This window comes from Anabrus simplex, chromosome 3, assembly GCF_040414725.1.
Source record: "Anabrus simplex isolate iqAnaSimp1 chromosome 3, ASM4041472v1, whole genome shotgun sequence".
In the NCBI taxonomy this organism is placed as follows: domain Eukaryota; kingdom Metazoa; phylum Arthropoda; class Insecta; order Orthoptera; family Tettigoniidae; genus Anabrus; species Anabrus simplex.
Window position 1 is genome coordinate 94964707 of NC_090267.1, and position 27308 is coordinate 94992014.

General features: G+C 42.6%; 1 long non-coding RNA gene and 2 other non-coding genes across 4 annotated transcripts in view; all 3 read left to right on the plus strand.

The window, feature by feature from the left end:
• The first annotated feature begins 3737 nt into the window (after nucleotides 1-3737).
• TRNAK-CUU (transfer RNA lysine (anticodon CUU)) lies at nucleotides 3738-3810 on the plus strand. Its single transcript has one exon. It is a non-coding gene; the product is annotated as a tRNA-Lys (tRNA).
• An 8403-nt stretch (nucleotides 3811-12213) lies between these two features.
• Nucleotides 12214-12286, plus strand: TRNAK-CUU (transfer RNA lysine (anticodon CUU)). Its single transcript has one exon. It is a non-coding gene; the product is annotated as a tRNA-Lys (tRNA).
• A 10728-nt stretch (nucleotides 12287-23014) lies between these two features.
• LOC136866019 (uncharacterized) overlaps nucleotides 23015-27308 on the plus strand; it is a 68394-nt gene continuing 64100 nt past the window's right edge. For both annotated transcript variants that reach the window (XR_011017906.1, XR_010859475.2), the window contains exon 1: nucleotides 23015-23331. This is a non-coding gene — a long non-coding RNA (uncharacterized lncRNA). The remainder of the gene's footprint in view (nucleotides 23332-27308) is intronic.

The window sequence follows — 27308 nt, forward strand, 5'->3', positions numbered from 1 at the left end:
CCCACGCCATCTCTCCACTGACAGCTCGGAACATACCACGCAGTCCAGCAGATCGTCTCCTTTCTCCCAAGTCTTCCCAGCCCAAACTTTGAAACATTTTTGTAACGCTACTCTTTTGTCGGAAATCAGCCAGAACAAATCGGGCTGCTTTCCTTTGTTTTTTTTTTCCAGTTCTTGAATCAAGTAATCCTGGTGAGGGTCCCACACACTGGAATCATACTCTAGTTAGGGCCTTACCAGAGACTTATATGCCCTCTCCTTTATATCCTTACTACAACCCCTAAACACCCTCATAATCATGTGCAGAGATCTGTACCCTTTACTTACAATCCCATTTATGTGATTACTCCAATGGAGTTCCTTCCTTATATTAACACCTAGATACTTACAATGATCCCCAAAAGGAGCTTTCACCCCAACAACGCAGTAAGTAAAACTGAGAAGACTTTTCCTATTTGTGAAACTCACAACCTGACTTTTAACCCCGTTTATCAACATACCATTGCCTGCTGTCCATCTCACAACATTATCGAGGTCACGTTGCAGTTGCTCACAATCTTGTAATTTATTTATTACTCTATACAAAATAACATCATCCGCAGAAATCCTTATCTCTGATTCCACTTCTTTACTCATATCATTTATATATATAAGAAAACATAAAGGTCCAATAATACTGCCTTGAGGAATTCCCCTCTTAATTATTACAGGGTCAGATAAAGCTTCACCTGTTCTGATTCTCTGACATCTATTTTCTAGAAATATAGCAACCCATTCAGTCACTCTTTTGTCTAGTCCAACTGCACTCATTTTTGCCAATAGTCTCCCATGATCCACCCTATCAAATGCTTTAGACAGGTCAATCGCGATACAGTCGATTTTTCCTCCTGAATTCAAGATATCTGCTATATCTTGCTGGAATCCTACAAGTTGGGCACTGTGTTGATGGTGTTATAGTACCTCATGGGGAACACTATAAGTACCTAGATGTTAATACAAGGAATGATCTTCATTGGGGAAATCATATTAAAGAGATTGTTAAGAAACGTTACAGATCTCTTCACATGGTTATGAGAGTATTTTGGGGTTCTAATAAGGTTGTAAAGGAGAGGGCGTATAAGTCTCTGGTAAGACCCCAACTAGAGTATGGCTCCAGTGTATGGGACCCTTACCAGGACTACTTGATAAGAGAACTGGAAAACATTCAAAGGAGAGCAGCCGAATTTGTTCCGAGTGATTTCGGACAAAGGAGTAATGATACGAAAATGGTGCAAACTTTGGGCTGGGAAGACGTGGGTGTGAGGAGAAGAAATGCTCGACTATATTGTATGTTTCGAGCTATCAGTGGAGAGATCGCATGCAATGACATAAGTAGACCAAAAAGCTTGAGTAGAGCTTCTGAAAGTAGATAAAGTTGGAATTCAAAAGGAAAAACTGAGGGAAATATGCTATTCATTTGCAGGACGAGGAGTAAAGAGACTGGAATAAATTATCAAGGGATATGCTTTGATAAATTTCCATGTTCTTTGAAAATGTTTAAGAAAAAGCTAGGAGAACAGTTGAGAGGGAATCTGCTACCTGGGCGACAGCCCTAAATGCAGATCATTGATTGATTGATTGATTGATTGATTGATTGATTGATTGATTGATTGATTGATTGATTGCATTTGCGTAATTTTCGTTTCTCTTTGATTCTGTAATTAATCCTTTACCACCGACTAGAGTATTCTGAAATTTGTAAATCACCGAGCGAATTGACTACGTGGTTAAGGTGATGTAGCTTGAGCTTATATTCAGCAGATGGTGGGTTCGAACCTAACCGTCAGCAGCTCTAAAGATGGTTTTTCGTGGTTTCCAATTTTCACACAAAGCAAATGCTGGGGCTGCACCTTAATTAAAGCCACGAACGCTTCCTTTCCAACCGTAGCCTTTTTCTAACCTATTGTCGCCAAAAGCCCTAACAGAGTATGCGACGTTAAAACGCCTGCAAAATTAACGATACAAGCAAACAGTACCAGGAATGTTGACAGTAATCCGTAAATACCCGACTTAGGCGGAAAACAAAAACAAAAAGCTAACGGGTGATTAACTAATTCACCGAAGTACCAGAGTAGGTCAATGTAATCGACATGCTGTCTTCACCTATCAAAAATGCAAACCCTGTTACGAGTCCTTTAGTTTCAAATTAGCGAACACCATTGTCAACTAAATGTCATCTTCATGTTATAAATATCATACAAATTCTGTCGGCGTATTTTGTTATTCAGCTTAGTCAACTAATGAACTAATACTTCACCTATTTTGGAGCTAACTGAACTGTGTGTCTCTAAATGTATTTTTCAATACATGCAAGAGTGCGGCAAGTATGTGTAAGCCCTGTGCTCTTCAACATTGTTATAGATTGGATTATGGGAAAGAGTTACATGTGGCGCAAAAGGGTTATCATTTAATGATGCAAATTCTTTGTTTTTTTCTTCTTTTGCTTGTTGCTCAATCTCGTACTAACGCATCGAAGGTTTTCGGCGAACTAAGGATGGGAAGGGCTAGGCTTGGGAAGGTAGCGGCCGTGGCCTTAATTAAGGTACAGCCCCAGCATTTGCCTGGTGTGAAAATGGAAAACCAGGGAAAACCATCTTCAGGGCTGCCAACAGTGGGATTCGAACCTACTATCTCCCGAATACCCGATACTGGTCGCACTTAAGCGACTGCAGCTATCGAGCTCGGTAAAGAGGATATTCGCAACATAATTAAGGTCCGGATGTCAAGGAAAAGTCATGTTACTTTCCTGAGCTCATTTTACACGAAATCTGAAAAATAACTGAATAATGGGTCCCTGACCCCGTTTGAAGCATTTAAGTATATATTTCGGCCATAATTGCTTTCATCACATTTTGCTCATTTTAGCTCTGCCACGATATTTGAAAAAGTGGTACGAGGGCTGAAACAGAGTCCAGTCAGCCTCGGGAGGTCAACTGAGTAGAGGTGGTTTTCCGTGGTTTCCCACTTCTCCTCCAGGCAAATGCCGGGATGGTACCTAACTTAAGGCCACGGCCGCTGCCTTCCCTTTTCTTTGTCTATCCCTTCCATTCTTCCCATCCCCCCGCAAGGCCCCTGTTCAGCATAGCAGGTGACGCCGCTTGGGCGAGGCACTGGTCATCCTCCCCAGTTGTATCCCCCGACCCAGAGTCAGAAGCTCCAGGGCACTGCCCTTGAGGCGGTAGAGGTGGGATCCCTCGCTGAGTCCGAGAGAAAACAGATCATGGAGGGTAAAGAGATAAAGAAGCAAATGGTGACACTTTTGACGCAACGAACTTATGGCATAAGTTTCTTCATCCATTCTTAGATTATTTGTGCAATATATCGTCCTACTGTTGTTCTTTCCGTAACGAGAACTTCTCGTGTCACATCTTGCAACCCGTGTTTAATCCATAGATATTTTGTGTAGTGTATTTGTGCGGGTCTCTCACATTGCCAACCAACTGTCTTGTGACCTTGAGGAGAAGCCAATTGCACTACTCATCCAGTCCGATTAATCAAAACACATTCTACATGACTTATGAGGAAGGAGTTCATTGTTGTTTATTCTAGTATACACCTAAGTGCAAGTGCCAACATGGAAGCATTCTCTAGTGAGCAATGCCGTAACAGAATGAGCGCAAAGAATGTAAACATTGGCAAGTGTTGAAGAATCACAGTCAGCTTGCGTAACAGCTGTCTCATACGCCTGACGTCGGCGTGCCCGGCTAGCTCAGTCGGTAGAGCATGAGACTCTTAATCTCAGGGTCGTGGGTTCGAGCCCCACGTTGGGCGAACGTTTTTAAGTCACGTAGAAAGGTCAGTTGTGATATCTGAATGCTGTTTCTCGGTATCTTCCTGTAAGAAACTGGGGATTTTGGAGGATATATCAAATGTTTCATTATATCTCCTTACATATACATTTGATTTCTTTCTTTCTTTCTTTCGTTCTTTCTTAATCTGTTTACCCTCCAGGGCTGGTTTTTCCCTGGGACTCAGCGAGGGATCCCACCTCTACCGCCTCAAGGGCAGTGTCCTAGAGCTTAAGACTCTGGGTCGGGGGATACAACTGGGGAGGATGACCAGTGCCTCGCCCAAGCGGCGTCACCTGCTATGCTGAACAGGGGCCTTGTGAGGGGATGGGAAGATTGGAAGAGATAGACAAGGAAGAGGGAAGGAAGCGGCCGTGGCCTTAAGTTAGGGGCCATCCGGGCATTTGCCTGGAGGAGAAGTGGAAAACCACGGAAAACCACTTCCAGGATGGATGACGTGGGAATCGAACCCACCTCTACTCAGTTGACCTCCCGAAGCTGAGTGAACCTCGTTCCAGCCCTCGTACCACTTTTCAAATTTCGTGGCAGAGCCGGGAATCGAACCCGGGCCTCCGGGGGTGGCAGCTAATCACACTAACCACTACACCACAGAGGCGGACTACATTTGATTTACGTTTGTTAAACTAGGCAACATTGCTAGTCTTCTTCTTCTTCTTTATCTGTTTACCCTCCAGGGTCGGTTTTTCCCTCGGACTCAGCAAGGGAACCCACCTCTACCGCCTCAAGGCAGTGTCCTGGAGCTTCAGACTCTGGGTCGAGGGATACAACTGGGAGGGAAGACCAGTACCTCGCCCAGGCGGCCTCACCTGCTGTGCTGAACAGGGGCCTTGCGGGGATTGGAAAGGCTGGAAGGGATAGACAAGGAAGAGGGAAGGAAGCGGCTGTGGCCTTAAGTTAGGGTCCATCCGGGCAGTTGCCTGGAGGAGACGTGGGAAACCACGGAAAACCACTTCCAGGATGGCTGAGGTGGGAATCGAACCCACCTCTACTCAGTTGACCTCCCGTGGCTGAGTGGACCCCGTTCCAGTCCTCGTACCACTTTTCAAATTCCGTAGCAGAGCCGGAAATCGAATCCGGGCCTCCCGAGGTGGCAGCTAATCACATTAACCACTACACCACAGAGGCGGACACATTGCTAGTCAAGAAAATAATAATAATATTTCCTTCTTACTCAGTTTATTACCCAGGGTTGGTTATCCCCTGAGACTCTGAGGTGGTGGTGATTATTGTGATTGTATTGTTTTAAGGCGAAGTACAACTATATGACACTAATCAGAGAGAAAAATTTGAAGGGGTCCGACACTTGGAAGAAATGGAGGTATCGGCCAAAGGAAGGCAAGGGCCATGAAGGGCGTGAAAATGAAAGACTCCATAGGCCTTGAGTGCTCTAATACGTCGGGGTCGGAAAAGAACAAGAGTTGACCAAGGGAAGTCGGACATGATAGATGAAAGTGAGGAGCATGTCACAAGTAAGTGGAAGCAATGCCAGAATTCAACTAAGGGCCCCGTGGTCACCGAACGACTCTCCAAAGTTCAGAGCCCCTGAAGAGCCTTTTAGTCGCCTCTTACGACAGGCAGGATGTACCGTGGGTGTTGTTCTACCGCCCCCACCCACCGGGATCCTGGGATTCAGCGAGGGGTCCCACCTCTACCTGCTCAAGGGCAGTGTTCTGGAGCGTGACACATTTTGTCGAGGATACAACTGGACAGGAGGACTTTTCAAATTTCGTAGCACAGCAGCGAATCGATCCCAGGCCTCCGGGGTGGCAGGAAATTACACTAACCATTATACCACATGACATTCTCTTCTTCTTCTTCTTCTTCTTCTTCCTATTATTAATAGCCTCCGTGACTCAGACGGCAGCGCGTCGGCCTCTCACCGCTGGATACCGCGGTTTAAATCCCGGTCGTTCCATGTGAGATTTGTGCTGGACAAAGCGGAGGCGGGACAGGTTTTTCTCCGGTACTCCGGTTTTCCCTGTCATCTTTCATTCCAGCAACACTCTCCATTCTTATTTCATAGCATCTATCAGTCATTAATAAATCCCTTTGGGAGTGGCGACCGCATCGTACTAATAGCCTGTATCTGCTTCATTCATTCCATCCCTGACCCGGTCAATGACTGGAAAACAGGTTGTAAGTTTTCATTTTCATATTATTATTAGGAGGGCATATAGATTACACATCCCAAATACTTGTAATAATCCACCAGTTGGTTTCATATTACCAACCTGACATTAAATTCTCTTAGGTTTCTGCCCTGTTGGCATCACTTTAGTAGCGTATTGTAAATGCGAATTTGGTGCGGGGAAGGTGATGTGGTGGTGGCCCTGGCCTGTAAAAGGATCTGTCCCGGCATTTTGCTTGGTGCAGGAGAATGGCAAACCATGGAAAACCAATTTCAGGGCAGGCGACGGTCGGGACAAGACCCTTCGCCTCCCGAATGCAGAGATCTATGGCTACTTCAGCCGAAGCCTACTCTACTCGGTATACTCCACGATGTTACGTACAGAGGATCGTACAAGGAAAAGCACAGAAAGAATGTGTGTGGGTTCCATGAAAAGTCTTCTCAGTTTTAATTAGGCCTACTGCGTTGGTCGGGTGAAAGTGCCTTATGGGAATCATTGTAAGTACCTAGTGTTAATATAAGGAAGATATATCTTTATGGGATTGCAAATAAAGGGTACAGATCTCTGCACATGGTTATGAGGGTGTTTAGGGGTTGTAGTAAGGATATGAAGGAGAGGGCATATAAGTCTCTGGTAAGACCCCAACTAGAGTATGCTACCAGTGTATGGGACCATTATTAGTAGACCTCGGATTTTTAGGCGCTAAAATGTGTATTTTAGGTGCCTAAAATAGGCTCCCAAATATGTAAAAATAGGTTCTAAAAATGGTTTTAGGCAGCTTCAATGTTACGCATTTTAATAAGCACTTATCAATTAAAATACCATTTTTATTTTTCTAAATTGATAACTCTAAATGCATACAAGTAATAAGACAATAACGTGTTAATACAATATTTCACATACACAATGGTTCACCACATTGTTGAGTTTTTATCTCTAAATAATTAAAACATTGAATTACAAGCACGTTATTGCCCATAATATGATGCACAGTAAATCACTAGCACTTTTTCTAAATTTTCTGTTGTGAAACTATACCGGTCCGCCTCTGTGGTGTAGTGGTTAGCGTGATTAGCTGCCACCCCCGGAGGTCCGGGTTCGATTCCCGGCTCTGCCACGAAATTTGAAAAGTGGTACGAGGGCTGGAACGGGGTCCACTCAGCCTCGGGAGGTCAACTGAGTAGAGGTGGGTTCGATTCCCACCTCAGCCATCCTCGAAGTGGTTTTCCGTGGTTTCCCACTTCACCTCCAGGCGAATGCCGGGATGGTACCTAACTTAAGGCCACGGCCGCTTCCTTCCCTCATCCTTGCCTATCCCTTCCACTCTTCCCATCCCCCTACAAGGCCCCTGTTCACCATAGCAAGAGTCTGAAGCTCCAGGACACTGCCCTTGAGGCGGTAGAGGTGGGATCCCTCGCTGAGTCCGAGGGAAAAGCCGAACCTGGAGGGTAAACAGATGATGAAGATGAAACTATACCGCTTGTCTGACAACGCTAGCTTGTAGGCTGAGAAAGTACGCTCAACGTCATCAGAGGTTACAGGGCTGTATTTGAATTTTGGTACAAGACGTGGGGAGATGTCACATTCAACGTTAGTTCTGCCAATCAAAACATCAGCCACAGCACGAAGCGTGGACAGTCCTGGGTTCTTCTGTATAGTACTTTATTAAGCTTGACTCGAATTCTATCCTCAGCGGGGCCTGGAGCTAAGCTGATTTTTTCTTTCACCTCTTCTAACAAATCCAATTGTTCGTAAACAGGTTTCCCGGAAGACTCAAGTGCAAAAATAACCGGAATCAAACAAGTATAATGGGACCTGATGTAGGCAATTTCGTGAGAAATGGTTACATCCTTTAGAACATTTTTGACCGAAGTGATGCACATGGCATCTTCATTTAGGGCAAGAACAAAACTTCTGATTGCATCAAAATGTTTACTGTAGTACAGACGTGCACATTAATGGTGTCCCGACATAAACAATCAACACTTCTCCACTCCAGTACTAAAAAGGTGGGGAGGGAGAGAAGGGGTAGTGTTGAAGGCCACTCCAGCACAAAACAAGAGGGAAGGGAGTGAAGTGGTAGTGCCGAAGGCACAATGACCCACCTTCTCGCTTAACGCATTCCTGGATGTAGGCCCGCTACTAGACTTTGTTGTGATTGAAATGGGCACAGTGGCGGATGAATTGAAGTACACCATTAGGTAACCTACTCTGACAATTACAGTATCAAGAGGCAAAACAGGTTTTTAACCGAACATTATTTTATACTAGTTAGGAATATTTTGTAGCTGCGTTATATCCGGTCGTAATTTGAAAATACCTTTTACTGGTTCGTAACTTTGATCTGGACTTTACTGAAGTTATATCATCATAATTTACCACCTCGGATATAGAATTACGATAAATTATATAAAGAGAAAATTAATATGCTAAAATAAGATATTGATGGATAACTGTGTAAACATTTCTTTATAAAAATAACTGAAGATACATTTTATTTCTTTAACAATAATAAAATACATCTGAAAATAATTTAATATCATTCAAATTAAATTTCCATAAAATAGAAAGTCGTGTCTTAAAATATACAACAAAAAAGCTATTATTGCAACATCTCAACATAACTAATTATTATAAAATTAACACATTTTTTACAGAAATATCTTATCAAAAATATGAACGTATAGCATCTTCCTCGAAAATACATAAATAAAATAAAACGTACGGTAAAATAATAAACATAATGCACTGTCTATAGATACATAGCCGGGCTGAGTGGCTCAGACGGTTGAGGCACTGGCCTTCTCACCCCAACTTGGCAGGTTCGATCCTGGCTCAGTCCGGTGGTATTTGAAGGTGATCAAATACGTCAGCCTCGTGTTGGTAGATTTACTGGCACATAAAAGGACTTCTATGGGACTAAATTCCGGCACCTCAACGTCTCCGAAAAACGATAAAGTAGTTAGTGGGACGTAAAGCAAATAACTGAACTGAACTGAGCTGTTATCCTACACAAACCTCATAACGGGAACTTTTTCTATGGGGTAGATAGCTCGGACACTAGAAAGAACGGCACCTTCTACATCATTTCAAGAAAAGAAAAATGGAAATTTACTCAAAACTGATTGTGAAATGGGTATTAAATAACTAAAAAGTTGTGTCAAATACTGAATTTACAACAAGTGTAAGTGACGGGTTTCTCCTCCCTCCCAGAGTTAATAATCAGTTTATGTTCCTGTTTATCACTTGCTCTAGCCGCGTGGGAATGCAATCCATTAGATGTTGGAAAAAAATCTGGTTCATTCCTTAGATTCGCCTAATCTCGATGGCAGTGCATTAACAGAGCCGCTCTTGTCCACTCCTGACCTGGAACCCACATGTTTACCATTCGTCAGCCGACTTGGGAGGCCAGTCAAGCACGTGTAAGTCAGAATGCTGTTTGAAGAAAGCTTCGGTTTGATGTGCAGTGTGAACTGAGCTGTTATCCTACACAAACCTGATAACGGGAACTTTTTCTATGGGGTAGATAGCTCGGACACTAGAAAGAACGGCACCTTCTAAAATGTCCACATATTCACAAGCAATCATATGTGGAGTGAACTCTATCAACTCTCCGACGCGAAGTTCTCTGTGGATATATGAAGAAGTCGCCCTTTTTCGCAGCTCGGCGATTGTAAGTACCTGCCGCGTGGAGTCGGCGACTCACGGTAGTCCTGCTTACTGGCAATTCTAATGTGGCAATCCATTATCGATAGTTGCAAAGGAAGAATTGTCCATAGTTTGAACGATTCCAGCATCCTGTTCGGAAGTAGTTCTTCTTTTTTTAGCTATTGGCTTTACGTCGCACCGACACAGATACGTCTTATGGCGACGACGGGACAGGAAAGGGCTAGGAGTGGGAAGGAAGCGGCCGTGGCCTTAATTAAGGTACAGCCGCAGCATTTGCCTGGTGCGAAAATAGGAAACCACGGAAAACCATCTTCAGGGCTGCCGACACTGGGGTTTGAACCTACTATCTCCGGAATACTGGATACTGGCCGCACTTAAGTGACTGCAGCTATCGAGCTCGGTAGTAGTTCTTCTAGGAGCCTTGTTATGTGTCCTATGATCTACCAATCCTTCTTCACCTCGATCTTGCCATATTTCAACCCATCTTCAAACTGTCTTAAGACTGCATGGTATTGCTTGAGCTACTGCTTGGGGGACCATGTGAGCCTCCCACATGCCAATAATACGGCCTCGATTCACCTGTGATAAGATAGGAGCCATCCTACAATGTTTATAACGAAATGTAGGCCGGAATGCACACACTGTGTATTCAGCACTACCTGTTCACTCCCTTTCCCTCCTTCTCGGTACTGGAGTGGCCTTCAGCACTATTCCTTCACTCTCTCCCCTCCCTTTTCAGTACTGGAGTGGGGCAGTGTTGATTGTTTATATCGGGACACCATTAATGTGCGTGCGTGTACACAGTGGCCTGAAGCCAAGTCCCCCAGCGGGTGAGGATGGGTTCTGGTGACAGTGGAAGATCGTGGATTCGTGTGGGAACCTTTACAAAAATTTTCTTAGTGGAGTAGATCATCTTGTTGACTCGAGGAAATTCGGCACGTACCAGCTCATCCACGCGATTCATAGCACGAGCAAGACAATTGATGGGAATCAAAGCAGGGTAAAATACATTCAGCAACTTAACAGCAGCAATCATGTAAGCGGCTGCATCAGTAAATATAAGGAGCACCTTATTTTCGTCCATGTTATTGGGGAAAAGCACCTTGGGACCTTTCTTTACAAACTTAGCAACTGTCTCCTGATTGGTTTTAGTTAACTGACTGCTTCAGATCAAATATGGCGAACACGGCGTGTTGGGATCTAATTTTCCGACTATCAAGTGGGCAATATAACGACCTAGAGTGTCAGCAGTCTCACCGAGAGACTGGAACAGGAGTGGGAAACCAGGATGGCTGAGGAGGGGATTCGAACCCCCCCCTCCCTCTACTCAGTTGACCTCCCGAGGCTGAGTGGACCCCGTTCCAGCCCTCGCACCACTTTTTAAATTTCGTGGCAGAGCCGGGAATCGAACCCGGGCCTCTGGGGGTGGCAGCTAATCACACTAACCACTACACCACAGAGGCGGACTGTATAAAATGTATAAAACGTAATACAACAGAGAGATAGAACGCCTACGTATTAAGTACGACTCTTACACCAAAGTACGTACTTCAGAGTAAAATATAAAACAAATTTCACTTACCTCTTTGCTGCAAACGTCGCAGAATATAATTTTTCCATCCGACGTGAAATGGGGAAACTTCTGCAACCATTGTTTAATTAAGAATGACTTAGAAGCTGCCACTTTCGGCATAATGCACACACTGAGCAAACGGACGCACTGAAAGTTTCTCACAGAATGGAATGAGGAGTTTCGTTTCCAGCAGGTCAATGGACACTGTCCCCTACTAAGGGACAAAGGGAGTATTCACAACGGGAGGTTCTTAAGGACTTCCGAAGAGTGGTAATTGGTTTACAGCTGCACATTTTGTCTGAAAAGAATTTCAAGAAAATACTATTCAAGATACCGGTATTGAAAACGAGTCGAAAATATTTAAGTTTCTTCGACTAAATTAAAAGGGATTTTAATCGATTTATAGCAATAATAGGAATATAGGCAAATATGTTCCAACGCCAATTTAGGCATTTTTAGACTTGAAACATGTAAATACAACTTCGTTTTAAGTTATCTTTCTTAATCTTTTTACCCTCCAGGCTTTTCCCTCGGACTCAGCGAGGGATTACACCTCTACCGCTTCAAGGAATTCAAGAGGACAAATTGAGCCAAATATTCGTTTGTAGGAAAGGAGGAAAGGGAGTTGCGGATTGGAATAACTTACCAAGGGAGATGTTCAATACATTTCCAATTTCTTTTCAATAATTTAAGAAAACTCTAGGAAAACAACAGATAGGGAATCTGCCACCTGGGTGACTACCCTAAATGCATATCAGTAGTAATTGATTGAAATATCAATTAACCAACTTGATGGTCCACGTGAAATAAAAATAAATCGTCTTATTCACGCGTTCTTGAGACAGTGGAAACGAAAGTTATCTTGAAATGAACAAGATTTATCTGAATTACGTGAAGAACAGAAGATTTGGCTGTTGTTCAAGTAGGGCAGCCACCTCCTAAAATAGTGTCGAGATAGCGAGTAAGTATACAAAGATAAACCTACAGGCAGTGTGCCCGGCTAGCTCAGTCGGTAGAGCATGAGACTCTTAATCTCAGGGTCGTGGGTTCGAGCCCCACGTTGGGCGATAGTTTTTACGTTTAAACCAAAATCACATGTGCTTTTGAATCAAGTATCTTCATGCTTAAATTACAACAGAGCGACGTCGCCATTCGGTTAGGGTCGCGCAGCTGTAAGCTTTCATTCGGGAGATAGTGGGTTTGAACTATTTTCTTTTTTTTTTTTCCTATTTGCTTTACGTCGCACCGACACAGATAAGTCGTATGGCGACGATGCGATAGGAATGGGAAGGAAGCGGCCGTGACCTTAATTAAGGTACAACCCCAGCATTTGCCTGGTGAGAAAATGGGAAACTAAGGAAAACCATCTTCAGGGCTGCCGACAGTGGGATTCGAACCCACTATCTCCTGGATGCTGCAGGCTCGCAGCTGCGCGCCACTAACCGAACGGCCAGCTCGCCCGGTTGTTTAAGGCCACGTCCGCTTCCTTCGCACTCCTAGTCTTTTCCTAGGCGGTGCGACTTAAAGCCACCGAGCTCGATAGCTGTAGTCGCTTAAGTGCGGCCAGTATCCAGTATTCGGGAGATAGTGGGTTCGAACCCCACTGTCGGCAGCCCTGAAGATGGTTTACCGTGGTTTCCCATTTTCACACCAGGCAAATGCTGGGGCTGTACCTTAATTAAGGCCACGGCCGCTTACTTCCCACTCCTAGCCCTTTCCTGTCCCATTGTCGCCATAAGATCTGTGTCGGTGCGATGTAAAGCACATTGCAAAAAAATGTTCTCTAGTGCTTTCCGTATTCCTGTATGCATCAGCATGCTGGACCCTCAAAAAGATGGACCTGAGACACGTCGATGCCTTACAAATGTACTGTTGTAGGTGGATGTTGATAATCCTATGGAGTGATATGAATACCTGTATCAGTCAATAAGTAACGACTGCGTACAATAGTTCGGCAATGCACTGACGAGTACTTCCGACACACTTTAAGGCAAGATTGTCTAGATAGAAAATAATAATTCAAGGACACACTAAACAGGGCATAGTTCCAACGAGATACGTGGATCATATTAAACTTATCATAAATACTCCACATCGGTGATGCACTAGGATAACAGAAAATAGGACTTTATGGCTTGAAATGACGGACGGCGTTTACAAAGAACCAGTAGTCCATATGATCACGATATTCTAATCGAGTGACTCTTAGAAGATGAAGTCCTAGGATTTTAGGCTACATGCCATTTTTTTCTATAAGGCCAACTATTGTACCTGAAACAATTTTATGTTAAAGACGAATGTTCGAGAAGGTTTTCATGGTGACCAAATGCCTATTTCGACCATTGAGACCTATTTAGTCCGCCTCTGAGGTGTATTGTTTTGTGCGATTAACTGCCAACCCTGGAGACCCGGGTTCGATTACCAGCTTTGCCACGAAATTTGAAATGTGGTGTGAGGGCTGAAACGGGGTCCACTCAGCCTCGGGAGGTCAACTGAGTAGAGGGTGTTCCGATTCCCTCCTCAGCCATGCTCGACGTGGTTTTCCGTGGTTTCCCACTTCGCCTTCAGGCAAATGCCGGGATGACACCTAACTTAAAGCCATGGCTGCTTCCTTCCCTCTTCCTTGTCTATCCCTTCAAATCTTCCCATACCCTAACAAGTCTCTGATCAGCATAGCAGGTGAGGCCGCCTGGACGAGATACTGGTCATTCACCCCAGTTGTATCCCTCCGATCCAAAGTCTCACGCTCCAAGACAATGCCCTTGAGGCGGTAGGGAGTGGGATCCCTCGCTGAATCCGAGAGAAAAACCAACCCTGGTAATTAAACGGATTAAGAAATAATACATTTTTTTGCTATTTATTTTACGTCACGCCGACACAGATAGGTCTTTTGGCGACGACGGGATAGGAAAGGCCTAGGAATGGGAAGGAAGCTTTTTTTTTTTGCTATTTTCTTTACGTCGCACCGACACAGATATGTCTTAAGGCGACGATGGGATGGGAAAGGCCTAGGATGGGAAGGAAGTGGCCGTGGCCTTAATTAAGGTACAGCCCCAGCATTTGCCTGGTGTGAAAATGGGAAACCACGGAAAACCATCTTCAGAGCTGCCGACAGTGGGGTTCGAACCCACTATCTCCCGAATGCAAGCTCACAGCTGCGCGCCCCTAACCGCACGGCCAACTCGCCTGGTGAGAAGTAAGAAAAGGAAGAGACCTGTTTAAAAATTTGAGCCGATAATGTCTCCCCCTGTTGGTGGGGGTGGTAGAAATAACACCCACGGTATCCTCCGCCTGTCGTAAGGGATGAATAAAATGGGACCCAGGGGCTGTCAACTTGGGAACGTTGGTTGGTGACCACTGAGCCCTTAGCTGAGTTCTGGTATTGCTTCCACTTACTTGTGCCAGGCTCCTCACTCTCATCTATCCTATCTGACATCCTTTAGTCAACTCTTGTTTTTTTTTTCGATCCGAACGATAGGCCTATTAGGTGTGGAGGCCTAAGGAGTTTTTCGTTTTTGCGCCTTTCGTAGCCCTGGCCGTTATTTTGGCCGATACCTTTATTTTCCGAAGTGTCGGTTAACTTCCACTCTTTCCCTCTGATTATTGTTAATGGAGGATGGTTGTCCAGTTGTACTTCCTCTTTAGACAATAATCACCTCAACCACCACCCAAAAATTTCTAATTTATTCTCTGGTGCAGCAGTGAAATACAAAATGTTGAAAACCACAGGCTGATTCAATTCCAAGGAGGGGACGAGGAATTTACGGGGAAAATGCAGGTTTTTCCAAATATTCCCGAAAATATCTGGTGTATCTAAAACGTGTCCGTAACAAAAATTACAGGAAAGGTCACTTTCGATCATTTGTCTCATTCATTTTCACCGTATGAGCTATCATGATGGATATAATCTCGAATTCAAGCTTTAATGGCTATTCATCTCATAAAAGGACCAGGTTATACGTGCTGCCTAGATCAGGTTTAAGCTTTCCCATACATAATAATGATAACTATAATAGTTCGCATGGTCAGCGTTCTGCCCTCTAATTCAGACGATCCCGGATTCGATTCCCGGACGGATCGGGGATTTTAATAGCTTCAGATTAATTCTTCTGGCTCGGGGACTGAGAGTTCGTGTTTGTCCCAACACTCTCGTATTCATATTCAGACAACACTCCACACTACAAACTACCACAGAAACACGCAATACTGCTTACATCCCTCCATATGGGATTGGCATCAGGAAGGGCATCCGACCGTAAAACAGGGCCAAATCCATTTGTGCTACGTAGTTCGCACCCACAACCCGGCAGTTGTGGGAAAAGCCGAAGAAGAAGAAGAAGAACAATAAGAAAGAGATGCAGGTAATGTATACAATAATAACAATGCATTAGCAAAACCGATAGTACAAATAGAATGTTCAAAATACAGCGCATATCTACCAGGGATCGAACCGAGGGTTGTCGGTAATCGAGTCCTGAATACAAGTACTCCAGGACCACGATAAATGCTTGTTTTTTCTCAAACTATACTGTATAGTGAAACCAGTATTTAATTGCTCATTGCGGGAATCAAACCGTAGCCGTCATTAACAGAGCACTATACAAAACTACCCCAGGAGATCAGCAATTGCTTGCTTCCACCACTAAAGAGTAGCAGGTTTTCGTTATTAGTTACATTAGTGCCATGAGTAGAATGGTACAGTATGTCATGTTAACATATATTAATTAAATATGGAGCTAGGGTAATATATTTTGCCTAACCACTGGCTAACTAATCATTATTTTCTATCTTCTGCGCGTGTTAAGATAATATACTGTAACCTTTCCAAGGCATCAGTACATGAACCAGTTACCATTGTTCATAAATATGACGTTAGAATGGAGCACCATCGGTGAGCTTCGAACTCAGCCCGGTTTGTCGAAGCCTCACCCTCCCCTACTAGAATAGTTCGCTAGCCGAGTCGGTATCGCATTTTCGGGTCTGTGGACTGTCCGATGGGGCGGTAAGTCCTTTAGTAATAGTCTCTATAGTAGGGGGAAAAGTTAATTATGAGAGGAATACCATTTCATTACTAATGAGAAGAAAGACAATATCTTGTATAATAAATTTTTTACTTATACTAGTGAAACACATTATTTACATGGGTATGCCATACAAACACCTTACATATATTAACTTGGGTGATCTTAACGTTTAAATGTTCGGTAGTCTTTTCTACACTTCATTATACGTTTAAATATTCAAAATTAAGAAGGCGCTCCCTCTCGAACTATTACACTACCGGTACCTCAGACTTAGAGAGGCGTTTCCTCTCTAATTATTTCACTTTACACTTATACTAATCACTTTTCACACACATCTATTCAACATAGGCATACCCAGCTGTAATTCTGTTTGTTTGTCGAAAATTAATATATTCAATTTGCATCAAATTATGATATAAGTTTGCTAGTATCGTATGAACTGAAATAGGCAATTTACACTCCCAATCCCTTGAAAGTCGCGTTACAACAGTACTTTAAGTTATACGTTGCCAAATATGCAGTATGACAAACACGCCCATTTCATTAGGATTTTTATCAACACATATATCAGGACATTATTTACACAACGATGTTACCTATGGACAAGCATTTAGCGACTTCAATACCAGACATCATAAACAAAGTATTATAGCACTACCTGCAAAAAATGGACAAGAATATATACACTTCACATACACATAATGGGCCGCAGGTGGTCTTATTTCACCTGCCGCTTGTGACAGGAGGCTTTACTGTCTCCTGCGATGAACTCAGGACCTTCTGAGACGGGGTATATCTGACCTGGAATTCCCTATACGCTGTGGATAATTAAAGAAATAAATTGGAGGGGTCCTTCATTTAATGCTCATTTGGAATCTCTGCGACGTTGGCTCTATTTAAATTAGCACACATAATCTTTGTATCGAAAGGAAAGGAAACTCTCCACTTGTGTCTGTTCTATTTCACTGACGAAACGCCTTCACTCCCCCGTTTAAAGGGGCTCATAAAACTCCCGCTGGGAGCTACCCGTGCCGCACTTTCAAAGAGCGGTCCACTAGCCTTCTCGGGCAATGACTTCACGGCAAATAATCTATTCACTTCTTTCAATACTGGCCATAAATGGCATCACACAAATCACGGCCCTATATCCGGCCTAATCAACATATTCACATCGCGATATGCACCTCGCGTGTCTTAATGACAGATTCCAAGGGAACTTCACATTTCATTTCGCAATATATATTATGGCTACAGCCTGTTCAGCCATTTCATTTCCTCTCGGTACATCGACCACGATGCAGATCTAATGATGATCTCCTGCCATCAGGGTCCAAGTTAACTTGCACATTCGCGAACTAATTAGCGATGTAAGATATATACCCCAATCTCATGCTCCATTCGTTGTTCCAGCCGTTTTAATTTCTAGTAAGGAGGATTTCCTAAGAGCTTGTGAAGTACAAAAAAAAATCAGTTACTGAGATATCTTTGAGGAATCCTATCGGCTGTAGAAAGATGATAACTGGAGTCGTTTACGTAGAATATTAAGCCCTTTTACTTGACAGTACTTCACACATAATTAATCTGAGGTCCTTAAGTTTACGTCATGCATTATCAAACCCTTGTAAAAAAAATGGAAGTAAAATATGGTCGTTCCCAAACCATGAAGAAAGTATTCTATAAAAGACCCAAATAAAATGAGATTATAATTATTATCCCTCTGAAATGGCGTGCTTGCAGTCTACGTTATATCTAAGTGAAAAATTTACATATTTACAATGGGACACGACCTTCAAAGATATAAATACTTGGAAATGTACTCAGCCTTCTGGATACCACGTTCACAGCTTTACAGGGAGGCACTCCATGGATTTTAGACTGCTTGCATCACGTCATCGGTGATGTGAAGACCCATGATGACTTCCTGGCAGGTCACGAACATGACGGCTTGATCTGGTATGACGTTCTCGACGTTCTCTGCTACACCAGGCGAAGACAGCTAGGCGTCTGGTTCTCTCTAATATGCAGGCAAAATTCTGGCATTCAGATGGGCGTCGGCGTTCACTCCGGCGTTCACGTAGACATGTAAATGAGGGGAAATTATCTCAAGTGAATACGTTAGTTTATCACACACCACAATTTGAATATATGGTTGGATCTGCTCAATAGCACGAGCATTCCAACCTAATGTCGGTAATGTCCCAGAAGCCCGACATTAATCCCTTCTCATTTATCTATTCTTCTTGTAGGCAGCGATTATAGGCCCAGAAATTTCACTAGTTTCCCTAGAAACGACAGTGGTTAGGCCACTAATGTATTAGCATTCTCGTATTCATGACACTAGTTCAGGCCTGTTCTAATGCACTTAGCCGTAAGTCGAGCTCTCAACTGTACTGCGGGTTATTTTAACGTGGCGCTGTCCTCAATTAGGTCTAACTGAGCCGTTCACTGACTTTCTTGGTAATTCATATTGATATCAAGCACGTACGCTCCACCTACTTCGCTAAGTACGTCACTATGTATGTTAACTCAGCCGTATTAACTTAGACGCATAGGAGGCTTGATGTACGACCTTTTCTACACACGGGTATCAGTTATTACGGTTTCGTACCGTTCCTATTTATTAATTTGCGGCACACTGTACACGCTAACATCTCACTCAGAGGGTGATTATTTCCACATACTCACAGAATTTAATGAATCACTGTATTACACTACTCAAATTACAAGATTATTTCTTCACAAACGACTCACTCACAAGCCACGACGGAATACTACCGTACTGGCATTACAATAAGAACGCACTGGCTGGTGTCTCCTTCTCAGCTCATGAATATATAGGCGCGCTACGCTAGAGACCCGAATGCTGAGGGTGGGGGAAAAAATGCAATCCTTTCTCACACATTGGTCCGTTAATACGCAACGTACAGTAACGAACAGGATATCAAAATGTAGCTCTTGTATTCCCATATCCACTGAGTGACTGTTATTAAAATAACTTCGTAGGTTCTGAAGCAATCTTAAAAGCGTCCTTTAGCTTTTGGCGGTGAATGATGACGAGCACAGGGGATTCCTTGTGTTCCCTGGCACGGCTAGAGTCCAACATCTGTTAGTCATTAAGACGCGCCCTTGTTTACAGCGCAGTTATCTCTCTGTCAGTTAAGTAGAGCACTTCTCGGTCTCATAATTATGCGTAAAATTCCCTGATTCAAATGAATGTTTGCGCTTAATTATCCAGTGGGTATTTTGCGATTTATAAAAATTAACAGAAATAAAACAGCTGAACGCGATAAGTTGGTAGTGGTGGATGAGCGAGGAAAACATGGTATAATGTTAGTTTTCACGTTGGACCTACTCTCTGGGCTCAGTTAGTGACCTAGATTCTTTGTCACGTGATAACGCGTATGGTTTCATCTCGCTCGTGGCGGGAGTGAGAGAGTTTCGAGTACCAGCGCTCTTGCACCGCCTTGCTGCTAATTACCAGCAACTAGAGCTCGGTCGCGCGACTCTGGATATTGCAACTCGAGTCCTGGAGCGGGCAGAAAAATTCTGACTTGGGCAGTTTTTATCGTAGAATGACGCGGAAAACGGCATATTTCATCTCCTGGATATCATGACATACCATAGGTGACGTTGTGAACGGTCACAATACGTACCCATAAGTCATACATAAAAACTACATTTCTATGTATAGCTTGACGATATTGCATTGTATTTCTGAAATGTAAATCCATGTAACCAGGAATATGGAAATGTTTGCTTTTTTTTTGTTTAAATGTAGGCTATCTTTACAGTCATCACATATATTATTCAAGGCAATGAGTATACTCTTATACCATACGTGCTATAATATAAATGATGTTATTATAAGCCTAGCTACCAACACAACCTCTTAAATAATTGTGACTTGTTGTACACCACGTATAAATCTAAATTTTGAAGTCTTAGGTAGTCAGACTCTGAATATAACAAATACTGCTACTAGAGTATGGTTCCGGTGTATGGGGCCCTCATCGGGATCACTTGATTCGAGAAATGGAAAAAATCAAAAGAAAAGCAGCTCGATTTGTTCTGGGTGATCTCCGACAAAAGAGTAGCGTTACGCAAATGCAGCAAAGTTTGGGCTGGGAAGACTTGGGAGGAAGGAGACTAGCTGCTCGACTAAGTGGTATGTTCCGAGCTGGCAGCGGAGAGATGGCGTGGAATGACATTTGTAGACGAATAAATCTGAGCGGTGTTTTCAAAAGTAGGAAAGATCTCAATATGAAGAACAAGTTGGAATTCAACGGGACAAATTGGGGCAAATATTCGTTTATAGGATAATGATAAGGTTTTTGGCTTTACGTCCCACTAACTACTTTTGCGGTTTTCGGAGACGCCGAGGTCCCGGAATTTAGTCCCGCAGGAGTTCTTTACGTGGCAGTAAATATACCGACACGAGACTGACGTAAATGAAATGAAACGTCGTATGGCTTTTAGTGCCGGGATATCCCAGGACGGGTTCGGCTCGCCAGGTGCAGGTCTCTCTATTTGACTCCCGTAGGTGACCTGCGCGTCGTGATGAGGATGGAATGATGATGAAGACAACTCATACACCCAGCCCTCGTGCCATTGGAATTAACCAATTAAGATTAAAATCCCCGACCCGGCCGAGAATCGAACCCGGGACCCTCTGAACCGAAAGCCAGTACGCTGACCGTTCAGCCAACGATGCTGACGTATTTGAGCACTTTCAAATACCACCGGACTGAGCCAGGATCGAACCTGCCAAGTTGGGGTGAGAAGGCCAGCGCTTCAACAATCTGTGCCACTTCAGCCCGGCTCACTTTTAGGAAGAGGAGTTATACTCAGTACGGCTCTACTTCTAAATTGACGTTTTAGCAGATTTTGGCTCTGTCTGGTGGTTATACGCTGAAGCATAGACATCCAACCAATCCCAAGCTGCCATTCATATCGATTTATATCGGCAGAGCACGATCTCGAAACTTAATTGCCAACTCTAATAATTACATTCGCCACGTGGTTAACCTATCTCGCTCAACGTGTATGTTATTCGGTACGGTTCGCGATCTTTTCCATTTTCCTTCAGTAATTAGTGTGTTCTTCATATTGTTGGAGGGTTCCAGCGAATGAGATCAGTGGAGTGCTCCCTTTGTAGGCCATAACCTCCTTTCTGTGCCAGCCATTAGCCGTTAGTGATGTGTTATTTCCTCATTCTCTTTTATTGTTAATAATATATTCTCTTTTAGTGTCAGATATTGTTAGAAAGTGTAGTTCTTGTGAATTTGTTTTCAATCCATATTCATTCGTTTTTCTGAGTACTGTATTGCAATTTAAAAGGGCTGTTTATCGCGGTTGTATTGCATCAGCTGTTCCCGCGGCAGTAGCGCGCTGGCAACAGAGGGATGGCGATGCTCATTTATTTTGCGAAACTTCAATTTAGAAGTAAGGCCGTGCGGAGTATAGGGATTTGAATAATTTACCAAGGGAAATGTTCAATTAATTTTCAAATTCTTCGCAGTTATTTAAGGAAAAGCTAGGTAAATAAAACAGATAGGGTATCTGCCACCTGGGCGACTGACCTAAATGCAAATCAGTGGTGACTGATTGACAGTAAGTACGCTACGGCAAACGGGTTGAAGCCCACGGTGTGTTAGTGTTTGATGCTGATTTCTTGGTATCGGTAGCTGCTAGGCGATCGGTCTTTTACGGAAATGTTCGTTAGGCAGTTTTGTGGCATGCGTACATCGGACTTGGACGCACATTGCAGATTCAGCAACACTGCATTGCAAAGCCCATTTGATTTCACCCGCGAAGCGATCTGATTGGCTAACTTAAGCAGCTGATTAAAGGACAACGGTGCGAGAAATCGAATTATTTCTTTCAAATTATTTATCAGCATTACCATCCTTCTAACACGCACACACCCAGTTCACGTTGTTTCCGACCACCCTATATATTTTCCTTTCCAGGTTGATTTAGGATTACCAAGTGAACTGGCTGCACGATTAGGGTCACGTAGACGTAAGGCTGCATTAAAGAGATGGCGGGTTCGAATTTAGCCGTCGGCAGTCCTGAAGATAGTTTTCCGTGGTTTCCCATTTTCACAACAGACTAATGCTGGAGCTGTACCTCAATTAAGGCCACGGCTGCTCGCCATTCTCGCGTTGCCTAATACCTTCGATATAAGCCTACTAATGCGATGTTAAACCATTAACAAAAACGATTGTCTACATTTACGCAGATTTGAATAAAAATGTTATTACAGCTGTGCAGTACTTCAGTTAGAAACAAACAAAAAACTAATAACCAAAAAAGAATAAGCTAATGGCTGAAGTAACACTTGTTTCTGCAATGTGAGGTACTGTATGCAAATGTGTAGTAAGACGAACACAAACACTCAGTCCCCGAGCTACAGATATTAACTAGACATGGTCAAAATACCCGGCCCGTCCAGAAATCGAACGGAGGGCCCGAAGGTCACTGTTATGATCAGCCAAGGTGCTGGATTACTATTATTATTGATGCTGCTGATCTGCTGATTATAATGCTTGTTGTTTGAAGGGGCTTAACACCTAGGTCATCGGCCTCTATTATTATTATTATTATTATTATTGAGTCCAGCTGCAGTTGACATTGATCTTAGTTAGTTCCTGAGTAGTGAACTTCTGCCGGCAGAGATCATGAAATCGAACGAGAACATTGCGTCAGATTTGTACTTGGTCTAAATCTGCTCGCTTTTGGTATTGCATCAGACACTTTGTGCTGGTTCAAGGCAGTCTGAATTTAGTTTCCTTCTGGAAGTAATGTGTGTAGTGCGTATTTCTCGGCGTGTCTTTTGTGCGTAAGATAACATGTGTGTTGACGACTTGTTAACCGACTTTTTCGGGGCAAGGAAACTTATTTTGTGTGTGATTAATAAAAGCAAGTCCAAGCAGATTAGACAGGTAGATTTACGGTGATGTGAAAAGCATAGTGAAGTGTTATTGAGGTCTGTGAAGTGGCTGTCTACTGTAAGATGGTGTGCGTAAAACGATGGAGACTTCAGCCCATTATTAAAGTGTGGAAAGCCGATCGAAGTCGACTGGAAGGTAAGAGATATGAGTACAGTATTCTGTATGCGGCAATGCTTAGGTGTAACGGCATAGTCACTGGCTTCTCACGAAGTTGCCCCAGTTCGAATCCTGGGCAAGGTACGCGAAGTTTCTTGATATGAAATGAAGCATGTTCTTCCTGCTTCTTCATCTTCTGCTTCCTGACCTTTTCCCCCCCAGTTACTTGCGGTCAGCACGTGGAGTGGGTTTGGAGTAGTTTTACGCCTGGAAGCCCTTCCTGATCCTAAATCTATGTGGAGGGATGCGTGTTTCTATGATGGTTAGTTATGCGGTGTGTTGTATCTGTAAATTAAGAAAAGTATATTGGCAAAAACACAAACATACCTAGTCTCATGTCAAGCCGGGAATCGGACCCGTTGACGTCTGTATCGAACGCTGACCATTTAGCCAAGGAGCAGGACGAAAGAAAATCACATCCCGTTGCTTGGATTCCATGTAAGACTGGAGGTTCCATGGCTATGATCATGGTATCAACAGTTGCCTAAAACTATGAGCTGCTTGTTTGCTGTAGATGTAGAGCCTCCAGCGTGCTGATATGTGGTGTGAGAGAGATTGGGTGAGTGGGAGGAATTAAGAAAAGCAAAGAAAAGCAAAGCAAAGCAAAATCATCTCCGTACAGGCCATGAAAAAGTTTCCACTATCCGTAACTTTGGCACTTGATGGGGTAGAGTGGTTAGCTCTTCGCCTGGCCGCCTTTGCCCCCAAGAATGAACCAGGTACTCATTTTGGTGTAGGCTGAGTGAACCTCAGGGCGATGTGCACCTCCGAAAGTGGAAATCTCATTTCTTAAATTTCAAGACTTCCTGACGGGGATTCGAACCCACGTCCTTCTGGGGGAACCGAACACGCCTTTACCGTCTCGGCCAGGCAGGCCCTAAGGAATTAAGAACCAGGGCATACTTAACTTATTATTATTATTATTCTTATTATTAACGTGGATTTTTTCGGAGGCTCTGTTTGGTCAAAAGAGATCCATGGACGTTATCAGTTTTTAAGTATAGCTTGAGAGTGTGAAAAATCCTTTTAGATAGCGGTGTACAATAGACTACACGTTTCGTTTACCTATATGGTCAGGGCAAATAATAATTGTCTGTTATTTTTTTATGATTAACAAATATACTGCAAATGGGAAATATCCCAGTGGCAATGGTCACTTACAGTAATGTAACAATAAAGTGAAGTTAACATAATTACCCAACAACAGACAGACAGACAGACAGACAGACAGACAGACAGACAGACAGACAGCCAGCCAGCCAGACAGACAGACAGACAGACAGACAGACAGACAGACAGACAGACAGACAGACAGACAGACAGACAGACAGACAGACAGACAGACAGACAGACAGACAGACAGACAGACAGACAGACAGACAAGAGTGCAAGAAGCAAATCCATGGAAAGAAAATATTGCAAGAATTACTACTAGTTTAACATTCTAAATCCAGATCTAAATTCTATATTATCTAGGAGAATAATGGACTCTGTTATGCAGGGTAAGAACAGTAGAGGGAAGCCAAGACGACGATGGTTAGACTCAGTTTCTAACGATTTAAAGATAAGAGGTTGTTACTAAATGTAACTAAATGAGGTTACAGCACTAGTTGCAAATAGAGGATTGTAGCAACGTTTAGTAAATACACAGAGGCTTGCTGACTGAACGCTGAAAAGCATAACGGTCTATAATGATGATATTGTAGGCTATGTCTGTATGTAAAAATGTTAATGTGTCTAGTAGTAATAATTATAAATACATTGTAAGATGGTATGGAAGATTTTAACAAAACAATAACATCCGAGCAGTATTTTCTTTCTGAAAATTCTTCTAAAAAGAGACTGAGAAAAGTAAAATATTATAAATACATATATTAATTTACATGTTTCTATCGTTTATTTATTACAAAAGCCGAGCGAGTTGGCCGTGCGGTTAGGGGCTTTCAGCTGTGTGCTTGCATCCGGGAGATAGTGGGTTCGAGCCCCACTGTCGGTAGCCCTGAAGATGGTTTTCCATGGTTTCCCATTTCCACACCAGGCAAATGCTGGGGCTGTACCTTAATTAAGTCCACGGCTGCTTCCTTCCCACTCCTAGCCCTTTCCTATTCCATCGTCGCCATAAGACCTATCTGTGTCGGTGCGACGTAAAGCAAATTGTTAAACATATTACAAAAAAAAACATATTTTACTGATGATGTTTTCATGAAATTGATGTTATGATTATCATCATCATCTGACGATCTTCTGCTAGCCTCTTCATGTTGCTATATGAACCACATGCCAGTTCACCGACGGAGTTCTTGATGTATGACATCCATGGTCGTCCCCTGCGTCTCTTTCCCAGTACTTTACCTTCATTGATGGTCGGAGAAGAGAGTCATGTCTCAGTACGTGTCTAAGGAAATTTGTTTTCTTCTTCTTTATCTTATTTAATGAACATCGATCCTCTTTTACGTTCTTTAAAACAAAGTCATTTGTTTTTTATCTGTCCAACTTGTTCTTGTATTTTTCTCCAAAACCACATTTCAGCAGCCTCAAGTTCTGTTTCTTCCTGATTTCCTAATGTACAGGTTTATTATTATTATTATTATTATTATTATTATTATTATTATTATTATTATTATTATTATTATTATTATTATTATTATTAGTAATAGTATTGTTGTTGTTGTTGTTGTTGTTGTTGTTATACTTTCAATTTTCTCTGTTATTTCTGCGGAACGTGTCGGGTGTCTTACAATTAGTTCCGTATTACCATAATGACGTTCATGTCTTGCTACAGGATGCGGCCCCTTACCTCAGCCCGTCTTGGTTGTACGTGGTCTAGACTGGACTCTCCACATCTGCTAAGGTTCGACAACCATATAATTTTATATTCCCTAAGTCAATTTTCTCATAAAATTTGAACCACGCCCCGTGCTAGGAACTGGTTTAATGAGTGGCTATGAAACGCTCATGGGTCATGGTGTGGTCGAACTGGCAGATTGTTCAATGACGATAGCTAAGGAAATTCATATGAACATTCGAACAACAATTTTTCTGTTCAATATATACCTTCAAGATGTGAAATTTTAAGAATTAACATCGGAGGATATTTTAAAATTGCACAATGAAAGTAATTTTAAAAACACTATTTTATGAAATTAAAATTATTGTTCTACTGATAGCTTTCTCTATTTTTGAGACAGCAAGATCCTACTTGACTATTGCCTAAGGCTGGTATCACACTATCAAATAAATTTGTCAAACATCTTTGGTAACATATTTTGTGAAAGTTTTAACTTGTATAAAAGATTGTAACATACAGCCTTGCACTATTACACTACATAAAATATATAATCATAGTTCAGCAAAACTGGATGGACTGATGTTCGCATGTTTGGCTACTGTGGGTACGGTTAACAGCAATACTTTACTTTGAATAATAACTCATTTTTTGCACCTTTCTTTATAATGCATCAAAAATGAACGAAGAATCATTTTACAATTCTCTCCAGAATCCAAGAAAATAATAAAACTGATTCCACGGTTTTCCCTAAGAAACTATAATAGGGCGTCTTGGATGGCAGCCATTTTACGTCCAACAGGGTCCTTCAGCTACTATTAGTTTTAACTTGTATTGTTAATGACAAAAATTATCTATGTTTTTTAATTAAACCGTCATCGGAGAGCACATCGCAAGGTTTACATCTGTCTGCTGGTTCATACTACAAGTAAAAATACCCACATGGTTTTAGGTTATCTCACATGACTTATCAGAAAAATAAAAGAAGTTGCTTACAATAATCCAAATGAAATTAATGGAAGAAATATAATTTATAATATAAAAATAATGTAAACATCATATTAGATTTCAGTTTTTCAGCTAAATACTGGCTACGTAATCCATTCAATTTCTTTTTCACGTCCAAAACTATGCATCCTTCGTGTATAGTATTTGTCGCCAGAGAAGGTTT